Source organism: Muntiacus reevesi, chromosome 2, assembly GCF_963930625.1.
Source record: "Muntiacus reevesi chromosome 2, mMunRee1.1, whole genome shotgun sequence".
NCBI lineage: Eukaryota > Metazoa > Chordata > Mammalia > Artiodactyla > Cervidae > Muntiacus > Muntiacus reevesi.
In genome coordinates this window covers 93,296,158-93,309,964 of record NC_089250.1, presented here as the reverse complement: position 1 = coordinate 93,309,964, position 13,807 = coordinate 93,296,158, and the positions used below count along the sequence as shown (strand labels likewise).

At 38.3% G+C, this 13,807-nt stretch overlaps 1 protein-coding gene across 4 annotated transcripts in view; it reads right to left on the bottom strand.

Moving 5' to 3' along the window:
• CSGALNACT2 (chondroitin sulfate N-acetylgalactosaminyltransferase 2) overlaps positions 1 to 12,956 on the bottom strand; it is a 53,722-nt gene extending 40,766 nt beyond the window's left edge. For 2 of the 4 annotated variants that reach the window (XM_065922349.1, XM_065922352.1), the window contains exon 1: positions 12,833 to 12,956. The gene's annotated coding sequence lies outside the window, so the exon portion shown is untranslated. Of the gene's footprint in view, positions 1 to 8,475; positions 8,606 to 12,832 lie in introns of all 4 variants that reach the window. The other 2 variants (XM_065922350.1, XM_065922351.1) reach the window with 2 other exon arrangements.
• Positions 12,957 to 13,807: the final 851 nt, after the last annotated feature.

The window sequence follows — 13,807 nt, the reverse complement described above, 5'->3', positions numbered from 1 at the left end:
CTCCAGGAGTTGGTAATGGACAGGGAGGCCTGGCATGCTGCGGTTCATGGGGTCACAAAGTGTCGGACACGATTGAGCAACTGAACTGAACTGATATAGTCCATGGGGTCGCAAAGAATTGGATATGACTGAGCAACTTTCACTTTCATGGAATAGTATAAAGCATGGGGTGCAGGAAAAGCAGTTTTCAGAGGGAAGTTCATAGTGATATAGGTCTTCCTCACACACACACAAAAAAAGCAAGAAAAATCTCAAGTAAAATTAAACAACCTTACTTACCACATGAATCCTGAATGAATATTCATTGGAAGGACTGAAGCTGAAACTCCAATACTTTGGCCACCCAGTGCAAAGAACTTACTCATTGGAAAAGACCCTGATGCTGGGAAAGATTGAAGGTGATAGGAGAAGGGGACAAGAGAGGATGAGATGGTTGGATGGCATCACCGACTCAATGGACATGAGTTTGCGTAAACTCTGGGAGTTGGCAATGGACAAGGAGGCCTGGCATGCTGCAGTCCATGGGGTCACAAACAGTTGTACATGACTGAGTGACTGAACTGAACTGACTGAAATGATTTAGAAAAAGAAGGACAAACAAAAACTAAAGTCAGCAGAAGGAAGGAAATAACAATCAGGCAGGAACCAAAATAGAGATTAAAAAACAATAGAAAAAAATCACTAAAACTAAGAGTTGGTTTGAAACAAAACTGATAAACCTCTGGCCAGGCTTACCAAGAAGAAGAGAGAGAATCCAAATAAAATAAAAAACGAAAAAGGAGAAACCTCAACCTATACCACAGAAATACATGAAAAAAATATTTAAGAGAATACAATAAACAATTATAAGTCAACAATGATAGCCTACAAGAAATGGACAACTTTCTAGAAGCAGCCCATCAAAAGTGAAACAGAAGAGCTAATTTGAACAGACCCATTACTAAAAGTGAAATACAATCTTTAAAAATCAAAACAAACAAAAAAACGCCTACAAACAAAAGTCCAGGGCCAGATGGCATCACAGGCAAGAAGAGCTAATTTGAACAGACCAATCACTAAAAGTGAAATATAATCTTTAAAAATAAAAAATCAAAACAAACAATAAACTCCCTACAAACAAAAGTCCAGGACCAGATGGCATCACAGGCAAATTCTACCAAATATACAAAGAATTTATACTGATCCTGCTCAAACAATTCCAAAAAACTGAAGAGGAGGGTATACTCCCAAAGACATTTTATGAAGCCACCATCAATCTTGATACCAAACCAAAGATAACCACCAAAAAAGAAAATCACAGGTCAATATCTTTGATGACTATAGATGCAAAAATTGTCAACACAATATTAGCAAACCAATGCAACAACATATAAAAAGATCATACACTATGACCACGTGGGATTCAATCCAAGTTCACAAGGATGGTTCAATATATGTAAATCAATGTAATATACCACAGTAAAAGAGAAAAGTAAAAAAAAACCACATGATCAGAACATGCAGAAAAAGCATCTAACTAAATTCAACATTCATCCATGATAAAAACTCTTACCAGAGGGTATGAAGGGAACATATCTCTAAATAATAAAAGCCATTTATGACAAATCCACTGCCAAAATAATACTCAATGGTGAAAAGCTGAAAACCTGTCTGCTAAAATCTGGAACAAGACAAAGATGCCCATACTAATCACTTCTATTTAATACAGTGTTAAAAGTCCTAGCCACAGCAATCAGAGGAAAAAAAAAAAAAGAAGAAGAAGAAGAAGTAAAAGGTATCCAAATTGGAAGGGGAAGAGGTAAAACTGTCACTATATGCAGATGACATGATATAGAGAGAAAATCCTAATGACTCTACACAAAAACTATTAGACCTAGTAAATGAATTCAGCACATTGGCAGGATACAAGATTAACATTCAAAAATTGGTTGCATTTATTTACACTAACAATAAAACATCAGAAAGAGAATGTAAAGAGAATGTAACATCTTTTAAAATCACACCAAAACAACAACAAAAAAACCCCAAACCTAGGAATAAACTTGACCAGGGAAGTGAAAGACTTATACGATGAGAACTATAAAACATTTATAAAGGAAAATGAAAGATGATTTAAAGAAATGGAAAGAAATCCCACACTCCAAAAATTTATATGGAATCATAAAAGACAGAATTGACAAAGCAATTCTGAGGGGGAAAAAACAAAGCAAGAGGCATAACTCTCTCTCTCTCAGACTTCAGACACCATCAAAGCTACAGTAAAGAAAAGAGTGTGGTATTGGTACAAAAACAGAACATTTGGATCAGTGGAAAGTAATAGAGTCCAGAAATAAACCCACATGCCTAAAGTCAATTAACCTTCAACAAACATAAAATGGGAAAAGGATAACCTCTTCAGCATGTGATGCAGGGAAAGCTGGACAGCTGCATGCAAATCAAAGAAGTTAGAACACACCCTCACACCATACACAAAAATAAGCTCAAAATGGCTCCAAGAGTTAGAAATAAGACATGACACCATAAAACTCCTAGAACACAGCATGAGCAAAACATTCTCTGACATAAACCACACCGATGTTTTCTTAGGTCAGTTTCCCAAGGCAACAGAAATAAAAACAAAAAGAAACAAATGGGACCTAATTAAACTTACAAGCTTTTGCACAGTAAAGGAAACCATTAAAAAAAAAAAAAATGAAAAGACAAATTACAGAGTGAGAGAAAATATGTGCAAATGATGTTACTGACAAGGGCTTGACCTCCTCCAAAATATACAAAGAGGCCAAACAATTCAACAACAAAAAAAGCCAATTAAAAAAAGGGCAGAAGACCTTAATAGACATTTCTCCACAGAAAATATACAGATGGCCAGCAGGCACATGAAAATATGCTCAATATCACTAATTATTAGAAAAATGCAAATCAAAACTACAAGGTACCGCCTCACACCAGTCAGAATAACCAAAATTAAGAAGTCTACAAATAGCAAATGCTGGAGAGGGCGTGGAGAGAAGGGAACCCTTCTACACTGTTTATGGGTATGTAAGTTGGCACAGCCACTATGGAAAAGAGTGTGAAGTTTCTTAAAAAACTAATAACAGAATCACCATATGATCCAGAAATCCCACTCCTGAGCATATACTTGATAAAACTATAATACCAAAAGATACAGGCACCCTATGTTCATAGCAACACTGTTCACAATAGTCAATACATAGAAATAACCTAAATCATCAACAGATGAATGTATAAAGAATATATGGTACATATATACAGTGGAATACTACTTAGCCATAAAAAAGAATGAAATAGTCATCTGCAGCAACATGGATGCAATTAAAGATTATCATGCTAAGTGAAGTAAGTCAGAAACAGACAAACACCATTATCACTTATATGTGGAATCTAAAACATGGCACAAATGAACCTATCAGCAAAAAACACACAGACTCACAGACATAGAAAACAGATTTGTGGTTGCCATGGGGTTAGGAGGGAAAGGGAAAGACTGAGTTTTGGGTTAGTAGATGCAAACTATTACATTTAGAATGGATAAACAACAAGGTCTTACTGTATGGCAAAGAAACTATACCCAATCTCCTGGGATAAACTATAATGGAAAGAATATTTTAAAAGAATGTCTACGTATGTATAACTGAATCATTTTGCTATACAACAGAAATTAGCATAGCACTGTACATCAACTATACCTTAATTTTTAAAAAAAGTTATAAGTCCTGTACTCTGAAAACTACAAAAGACTGTTAAAAGAAACTAAAAATTTAAATAAATGGAAAGATAGCAATGCTTACTGACTGGAAGACTTAATATTATTAAGATGGCAATACTCTCTCCAAATTGATTTATAGATTCAACACAATCTCCTTCAGATTCCCAGCTTTACAGAAATTGACAAGTTTATCCTAAAACCCATATGGACATTCAAAGAACCCAGAATAGCCAAAACAGTACTAAGAAAGAAGAACAAAATTGCAGAACTCAACTTTTCCATTTCATAACTTACTTCAAAGCTATAGTAATCAAGAGAGCATGGAACTAGCATAAGACTAGACATATGGATCAGTGGGGCAGAACTGAGGGTCCAGAAATAAACCTTCACAGTAAGTCAACTGATTTTCAACAAAGGTGGCAAGGTAACTCAATGGAAAAAGAACAGTCTTTTTAATAAATGGTGCTAGGATACCTACTCACAAGCAAAAGAACAAAACTGAATCTCTACCTCACTCTGTAGTCAAAAGTTAACCCAAAATAGATCAAAGATCTAAGTGTTTTAGAGTTAAAACTATAAAGCTTACTTTATAAACAAAAAAAACACAAACAAACAAAAAAAGTTTACAAACATAAGTGTAAATCTTTGGGACCTTAGATTGGGCAATGGTTTCTTAGACATGACATCAAAATACCAAAGATCAAATAAAGTAGACTTCATTAAAATTAAAAGCCTTTGTGCTGCAAAGGGTATCATCAAGAAAATATTTGTAAATCATATATCTAATAGAGGTCTGCAGCTAGAATATATAAATAATTCTTACTACTCAATATTAAAAAGACAAATAACAGGGAATTCCCTGGCCGTCCAGGGGTTAAGACTCTGTCATTCTAATGCAGAGGGCATGGGCTCCATTTCTGGTCAGGAAATTAATTAAGATCCTGCATGCTGCCTAATGCAGCTCCCCCCCCCCCCCCAAAGATACATAACCCAAAAGGTATGAGTAGACATTTCTTTAAATATTAAGTCTACAAGTATATAAAAAGATGCTCAACATCATAATCCAATAGGAAAATGAAAACCACAATGAGACACTGCTTCATACGCACTAGTGTATAGTTCAAACTGAATCATAGGGGGAAGGGGCATGATAGGGGAAGGCGTTTAAGAGATATGAACTACTAGGTATAAATAAGATACAAGGATGTATGTATAGCACAGGGGACACAGCTGATATTTTGTAATAACTTTAAATGCAGAATAACCTATAAAAATAGTGAATCACTATGTCATACACCTAAAAACTTAAATATTTCAAGTTAACTACACCTCAACTTAAAAAAAATCACAAAATGAATCATAGTTCTATATGCAAACTATAAAACTAGAAGCATAGGGGAAAATCTTTGTGCCCTTGAATTAGGCAAAGATTTCTTTGATATGCAACTAACAGTATAATTAATAAATTGAACTTTATCCAAATTTGTGCTCTTTGAAGAACACTATTAAGGGAATGGTGAAACAAGTCACAGACCAGGAAAAAATATGGGTCAAGCAAATATATGATAAAAGACTTATATTCAGAATATATTTTTAAAAGTATCAAAATGCAATAATAACAAAACAAACAATAAAAAAATTGGCAACAGATGTGAAGAAACACTTCAAATAAGAACATGAAAAAAATACTCAACACTGTTAGCCATTAGGGAAATACAAATTCAAAACATAATGAGACACCACAATGGTTAATCTCAGATGCGCTAAAAGTTAAAAGCCTTGATGTTAGTGACAAGTGGAGGAATTAGAACTTCACTTCCATACGCTGCTGGTGAAAATGTAAGATGGTTTCAGTTTCTTAACAAGTTAAACATAAGCCTATCATTTGATAGAGCCATTCCATTCCATATTTAACCAAGAGAAATGAAAGAGTATGTCCATACAAAGACTTGTACACAAATGTTCAAAACAGCTGTACTTGAAACAGCCAAAAACTAGAAACAACTCAAATGTCCATTAACAAGTGAATGGATAAACAAACTAGTACATCCATACAGTGGAACACTGCTAGCAATAAAAAGGAATAAACTACTGATAACAGACTTCAGTGGGTTTCCCCAATGGCTCAGCGAGTAAAGCATCCACCTGTAACAGGAGAGACAGTTCAATCCCTGGTTCAGGAAGGTCCCCTGGAGGAGGAAGTGGCAACCCACTCCAGTATTCTTGCCTGAAAAATCTCATGGACAGAGGAGCCTGACAGGCTACAGTTCAAAGGGTCACAAAGAGATGGGAGTGACTGAGCTTCAATAGGGATGAATCTCAATAACAGAACTAGTCCAACAATAAAAGAGTACAATGAAAGACTATGATTCCATTTACATAAATTCAAGACAACGTAAGGTAATTTGTAGTGACAAAAAGCAGAGAAGTCAGTGGTTGCCTGGAATGGGGTGAGAGTAGGGGAAGGTGATACCAGGAAGAAATTATTAAAGGGCACAAAGAAACTTTTGGTAGTGATGGATATGTCTTATCATTTTGAGTGTGGTGATGATTTCAGGTAGACATGTTCAAATTATCAAATTTTATACTTTAAATATGTGTAGGGTATTATAAGTCAATTATACCTCAATGAAGCTGCTTAAAAAATAAACCCAAATCCGATTTAGTTTGAGTAGTAGTGCCAAAGAGGCATTTGCAAGTAAACTCCATTTTGGTCATTCGGACAAGTACAAAGATTTATTAACAACAAATCTGTATTTAAAAAAAACAAAATTAAGAATACCCCAGGCTCCATCCCTACTAAAGTAGAACTTGGATTACTCTTAAAGTCTCATTCATCTTTTCTATTTGCCTTGTGACTTTGAGACAAGAAGAGTATTAAAGATAGTTCATTCTACAGTACTGATCCCTACATAATATGACCTTTCCAGTTCCTACTCAAACATTTGATTCTATAATTTTATGGAACTACTAATAAACTTTTCAAACATCACTTCCAGAATGCTTACACTGCAGGAAGCCAAACTAACTTCTGCAATAAGAGTAGCCTACTGTCTTCTGCAAAATACAAGCAATTCATTTAATCTGTTTATTTTCAAAGTTCTAGTCTGTATAATCTTCCTAAATTTTCTGTGCAGAATAATTTCTTATTAAGTTTTCAAAAACTTAATATATAATTTTGAGTTCATTTAAACAAAATCACAAAAATTATTAGGAAAACAAAGCCTGTCAGTAGACCAAACATGAAGTACAAACATATGTGAGGGAGGGAATTACAACTTTTTATTTCCTGAGCAACTGATGAATATTCCAATGATACATGGATTCTTTAACATGTTACTGAATAAATGTTTTGTAGATATTTAGCAACACTGATTACCAAAAGGCAGTGTGCATTCAACAAATATTTTGAGTACCTACTGTGTGTTCAGGCACTGCAATGAATAAGCCGCACTCCCCACCCCCCAGCAAATTCATATGTTAAAATCCTAAACCCCAATATGGCAGTATTAGGAGTCAGGGCCTTTGGCAGCTAATCAGTTCATGAAGGTGGAGCCCTCTTGAATGGGACTTGAATGAGAAAACAAAAGTGAAGTCATTCAGTCATATCTGACTCTTTGTGACACCATGGAATGCAGCCTGCCAGCCTCCTCTGTCCATGGGATTTTCCAAGCAAGAATACTGGAGTGGGTTGCCATTTCCTTCTCCAGAGGATCTTCCTGACCCAGGGATTGAACCCAGGTCTCCTGCACTGCAAGCAGACTCCTTACCGTCTGAGCCAGCCAGGGAAGCCCTATCAGAGAACAAAGTAGCCCTCTTTCTGCTTTGTGAAGATAAAATAAGATACAGCCTGGAAGAGGGTCCTCACCATAACCCAACCAGGCTAGCATCCTGATCTCAGACTTGAGAAACATACTTGTTATAAGTCACTCAGTCTATGGTCACTTGCTCAGTTGCATCTGACTCTGTGTGACCCCACAAACTGTAGCCCACCAGGCTCCTCTGTCCATGGGATTTTCCCGGCAAGCATACTGGAATGGGCTGCCATTTCCTCCTCCAGGGGATCATCCAGACCCAACGATGATCTAATCTGCATCTCTTCTGTTGCAGGCAGATTCTCTGCCTCTGAGCCACAAGGGAAGCCCTCAGTCTACAAGTACTTTATTATAATTGCCCAAACTGACTAAGAGAGGCATAGTGCTGGGGGTAAGTAAGGTCAGATGGATTAATTCTGACAAATGTTTCTGGGGAAAGCTAAACTTATGGTACATGGATTTCAGCAAGATAAATGCCAGTAACATCACTATCATTATAGATAAAGCAGAAAATTGTGCCAAAGGCAGCCTGTAGCACAATAAAAAAGAGTCAAATCATAGCTACTTAATAGCTATGTAAACTTGAGCGTAACACTTAACCTTTCTGGGCTTGGTCTGTAAAAAGAAATGGTTTGTCTGGATGACAAAAGATAAACTAAAAATATACACATACAGACAAAGATAAACTTAAAACACACACATTATACAGACACACATGCACACACATTCTTATTTTTTGGAGGACAAACTTGATTTAAATGCACATGGCCTTTAATCCAACAATTTGCAATTCCGTGTTTAAGATTCTAAACTATAGAAATATTTATACTAATATATATAAGTCAATGCATAACATGTTTGCTAGTGTTATGAGTGTGAGTGAGTGTTATTCGCTCAGTCTGACTCTTTGTGATCCGACGGACTGTAGCCCACCAGGCTTCTCTGTCCATAGAATTCTTCAGGCAAGAATACTGGAGTGGGTAGTCATTCTCTTCTCCAGGGAATCTTTCCAACTCAGGGATCAAACCCAAGTCTCCTGCACCGCAGGCAGATTCTTCACCACCTGAAATCCAGGGATATAACAGCTAACTAAAAGCAATTTAAAATCGTTCAATAGAGGAAAGGTTTAGTAAACTGCAGAATGTCTACCAGAAAACAGAATGTCTACCTAAAAGGGATGAAATAAAATAAATTAAATAAAAGGGATGAAGTAGATCCAAATGTGGCTCTCATAGATAATATCCATACAATGGTGTTAACAATCTACAAATACTTCTTTCAGGTTTTGTCTGTATAACAGTCTTGGGAGCCAGATGGCGTGAGTTCACAAATCTGCTCTATCACTTTCTAACTCATCAATACAAACAAATTCCTGAATCTCTATAAACTTCAGTTTTCTCATCTGTTAGGTGGAGACAGTTATAGAATCTACCTTAGAGTATTATTGCACAAATTAACTAAGCAAAACGTGCCAATCATTAGGTGTTCAATAAGTGTTAGGTATTATTTCCCATTACACAAAGTTTTGCTTTGTTGTTGCTGTTAATGGTTAAACCTATCAATCTTTTCCTGCACAACGTCTCAATTTTGGCGTCCCTATCAGAAATAATTCTAGTATAAAATTTATTTCCTCAAATAGTCAATTCTTACAATTTATTAAATAATCCATGCTCTTGACACTAATTTGAAATGCCCCTTTAATCAAAGCAAAATTCCTACATATATGGAAGTCTATTTCTGGCCTCTAAATTAGAAGTTAGCAAACATTTTAGGTAAAGGGTCAAGCAGTAAATATCACAAGTCAACTCTGCCTTGCAGCACAAAGGCAGCCATAGAAAATGAGTAAATGAATAGTAGAGGTGTGTTCTAAAGGATGCTAAAATTTTAACTTCATATAATTTTCATGTTACAGCTATTCTTTTTTTCCCCAAGCACTTAAAAATATAAAAGCCACTCTTAGGTCACAGATCGTACTAAAGTAGGTGGTCAAACAGACTTGGCAACTTATGCTCTAAACCCTTACAGATTTTTACAGTCTTAAAAATGTTTTATATTTTTGAAATTCTACAAAACAAATACATGTAATAAAAAGGGTAAACACAATATAGAGGCTTACAGTGACACCTATCCTTCTAACCCAGAGGCCGAGTTCCCCTCTCTAGTTTTTGTGTATTCTTCTAAATCCACTGACATTATTAACATCTCAGCAGAAATAGTTATATGTGTATACGTAACTTTCCACATGTGAATTCATCTTCAGGATAAATCCCTGGAAATGGAACTTTTCAGCTGGGACAAATTTCCATAAAGCATTCATTTCAACAGTAAATGGTCAGTTATCTATAGCTTCTCCCTTACTCAGGATAAACCTTCCAACATGCTTTATTTATTATCCACCTTCCCAATTAACTTTAAAATCATGTCAAATATCTGTTCCAGATTACAGACTTAAAAACTATATACTCTGGTTTAAGAATTCTTCTTTTACATTAAACTTCTTAGCTAGTTAGCAATGCCTTGGAGTAAAGAAATACATTTTACTGTTTTCTTTGATTACTGTTTCTTGAATTCCACATGTATTTTTCTTGGATTAATTTTTCATTTGATATAGTACATCCTGAGACATTCCAAGTGGGTCTGGGTAAAAATGATTTTATTTGGCCACTACTTTGAATGAGAGTTTGGTGAGAGATAAGATTCTGAATTCAAAACATGTCCAATGGGCGGAAAATGCTCAATGAGGGCTTTTCTGGGGCGGGGGGAGCCACAAAGCATGGCATGTGCAATCTTAGCTCCCCATCCAGGGATGGAACCCTTGCCGTCTGTAGCGGAAGCCTGGACTCTTAACCAATGGACCACCAGGGAAGTTCTTTTTCCAACACTCTATGTTTTAATGTTCAAGAACTGACTGTGTATTTTCAGGCCAGCTGGTATATATTCAGTAGGTATGTGACTGTGCTGACTGTGCTCAGCTGCTCAGTCATGTCCGACTCTGCAACTCCATGGGCTGTAGCCCGCCAGGTTCCTCTATCCATGGGATTGTCCCAACAAGACTACTGGAGTGGGTTGCCATTTCCTCCTCCGGGGATTTCCCCACCCAGGGATCGTACCCACATCTACAACGTATCCTGCACTGCAGGCAGATTCTTTACCACTGAACCACTGGGGAAGCCATACCTTCCCAAATCTGGGCATATCAATATTTATATTAAAGTTTTCTTCTTTTTCTTACATGAACTCCATTGCTTCAGGTCTAGTCCTTTGTGTTTTGTTCAGTCAGGGGTATCTTTTATGTGCTACCCATTTCCCACAAATGTTTAGTGATCTTTGTGGTCTGTTTCCATTATAAATGTATCACTATCTCAGTACAGGTAGAAATCACTGTACTCCTGTAGTAAATTCACATTTGTAACTAACCTTATAATTCAATTTTACATTTATACCCAGAACTTTGTGCAGTATGACAACAACAATGTTAAGTGTTTTGACTTGCAATCCTATTTTTAGTGACCTTCTTTCTGTGTTTCATTTCCCCTAACAACCACTAACTTGAGTAACAGTTCTTACCTAAGTGTTTTACAAGTTTCAGGGACAAAACGGAACCAGCTCTATCTAACAGACTTACCTAACGGACAGTTAAATAATGACAGTCACAGATGTGCAATCCAAAGCGTAAATAATATGATAATAAATCACTTAAGTCTTGAAACCATTAATATTTTTAACATTTAATATTTGTAACATTCTTTAATGTTACAAAAGTTAAGATAACAAATTGTATTTTTTAAAAAGGAAGACTCCATGACGGTTAAAAAGTAATTTTCCATCTACTTTATGATTTAGCCATTCCACAGCTGACAGAAATACACAGATGTTTACCAAGACATCTGTAAGAATGTTCATAGCAGTCTTCAAAATACACAATATAGAAAAGCTGGAAACAAAAAGATCAACCAACAGAGCAGTCATATAATCATGCAATGGATTCTACACAACAATAAAAAAGAACAAACTACTGATACATGAAACATTATGGGTGAAACTTATAAGCAGTATGCGGAGTATACTGTAAGATTCCATTAATATAAATCCCCAACTAAACAAAACTAATAGATGACAGAAATCTGAATACTGATGGGTGGGGCGGGTACAGGGGTATAACTGACTTAGAAATAGCACGGGGAAACTCCTGGAATGATGGAAACGTTCCATAGGTATAAAATATGATGTGGCTGGTGGTTGCAAAACTTAATAAATACATAAAAGTTCACTGAGCTGTACAACTAAGATTCATGCACTTTATGACTTCATATAATTTTATACTTCAATCAAAAAGTTAAGAAAAAATGTAATTTCCAAATTGATGGACTAAAATTGTGTTTATGTCAAAATTCTCTAAGCCACAAATACTGGATATCCAAAATCCTTTTTACATTCTTTAAATCATAAGACAATTTAAAACAAACGGTATCAGAATAATACGAAACCAACGTTAACATTCTCAGTCATAAGATACTTGGGAGTCCTACTTCCACATTTGAAGTACTATTTTAATACAACATTAATTCCAGCAAAAATGAAGGCCCAGGTCTTGAGAACCATCAATGATAGTTAAACATCCAAACCGCATATAAATCTGAAAAGCACGCTGAAGGATATAAGCTTGAGATTTACAATCAAATTTTCATTCTGCCAATAACATCATCATCAACAAAAGCCTCACTATGGCGTTTACAAATTATTCCTCTGCAAGTTGCTCTGGAATAGTATAATTTTCAAGATGAAGTCTGAAAATGCAAGGTTTCCCGTCCCTTGGTCTCCTCGGCCCCACTAACTGCTCCACAAATGTGCGTCTTTCAAAGGTGCCTAGGTTTGGCAGAAAGCGAGGCTGCCGCCAGAGAATACTAATTTAACGCAATAAACAGGTAACAGCTGACTACAAAGTTTATCCACTGAGGGAACCAGAGACAGTGGTGTACTGGTTTATAAAAAAAAACTGATAAAAATAAAACACGCAAACCAACGGTCTCTGGCAGCGCTGTTCATAAAAAGACAACTCAAACCACTGCGAAAAACCGCGGCTTTTCCTGACACGGGAGCCGACTCCAGAGGGTTTGTCGGTGCGGCGACCCCCGCGGACAGGATCCCCCCCGCCCTTGAAAGCTCGTCCGTGAGGTGACCCGACCAGGACGGAGACCCACAGTCCGGGACTCGCGCCCCAGAGCCCGAAAGGGCCGGACCCGCGCTCTGGAAGCTGCAGGCGGGTGAGCCAGGAGGCCTGGGTACTCACCGCGTTCACCCATCTGCTCACGGCGGCCGCTACCCCCCCGCCAGCTCCCCAGCCGCACGCACTCCTGGGCGGCGCCCGGCTCTCAGAGGCCGCCACCTCCTCACCTCCCACCCTCCGGGCGCGCCGCCTCGCCGCCAACCTCCACTTCCGGCGCGCGTGAGGAAATGGAGCAGCCGCAGCGGAGCGATCTCGCCATGCCCACGCCCGCCCCGGCCCCGGCCCCGGCCCCGGCCCCGCCCCCGCCCCGCCCCCGCCTCGGCCCCGCCCCCGCCCCATCCGCGCCCAGTGCTTGGCAAAGAAAGCGCAATAATTAGCTTCCAGTACTGATTATAATCCGTGATCTGTTACACATATGCCTGTATGCGTGCCCGCGCGTGTGTAGCTCAAAAAACGATTTGTGGAGGCTAGGAGAGTGCGGGAGGCAGGAAACTGCTTTTGCCCGAGCAAGCGTCTACAAGGACGGGCGTACCAGCTTGGTCCGGACGGCTGGCTTTGCAAAAGGGAGGGACTCAGCAGAGGATGGCAGCGCTGATCCTGCCCGGTTGCCCTGATCTGGGAGACCGAGGGGGCAATAAGTGCCTGCGTGGGCAGTGAGGGGAGGACTGACAGGTCGCCAGAGGTGTCTGAGCATCCTTAGGAGTGCTGGGCTGCGTGTTTAACCCCAGCGAAGAAGCCCTGGCTGCCAGTCACTCCATTTTTTTGGCCCTTAATTTCCTTGTATGTGAAAGGAGGGGAATGGGGTAGATTTTATGGAAAATGACTTCAAGATCTTACATTGCTTGACTTCAGTGGGTGCGGGGGAAAAAGCCCTCCCTGACATTCCCTCGCTCAATTGCTGTTCCAGAGACATCCCGAAGGCACTCTGTCAGTCCCCAAGCTGAGCAGTAGAGGAGATACCGGGCATCTGCCTTTGTCTGGGCAGGACAGGACTGCTAAGAGGGCTTAAGTCTCTTATCTGGGCTCTGCTTTCCCCAT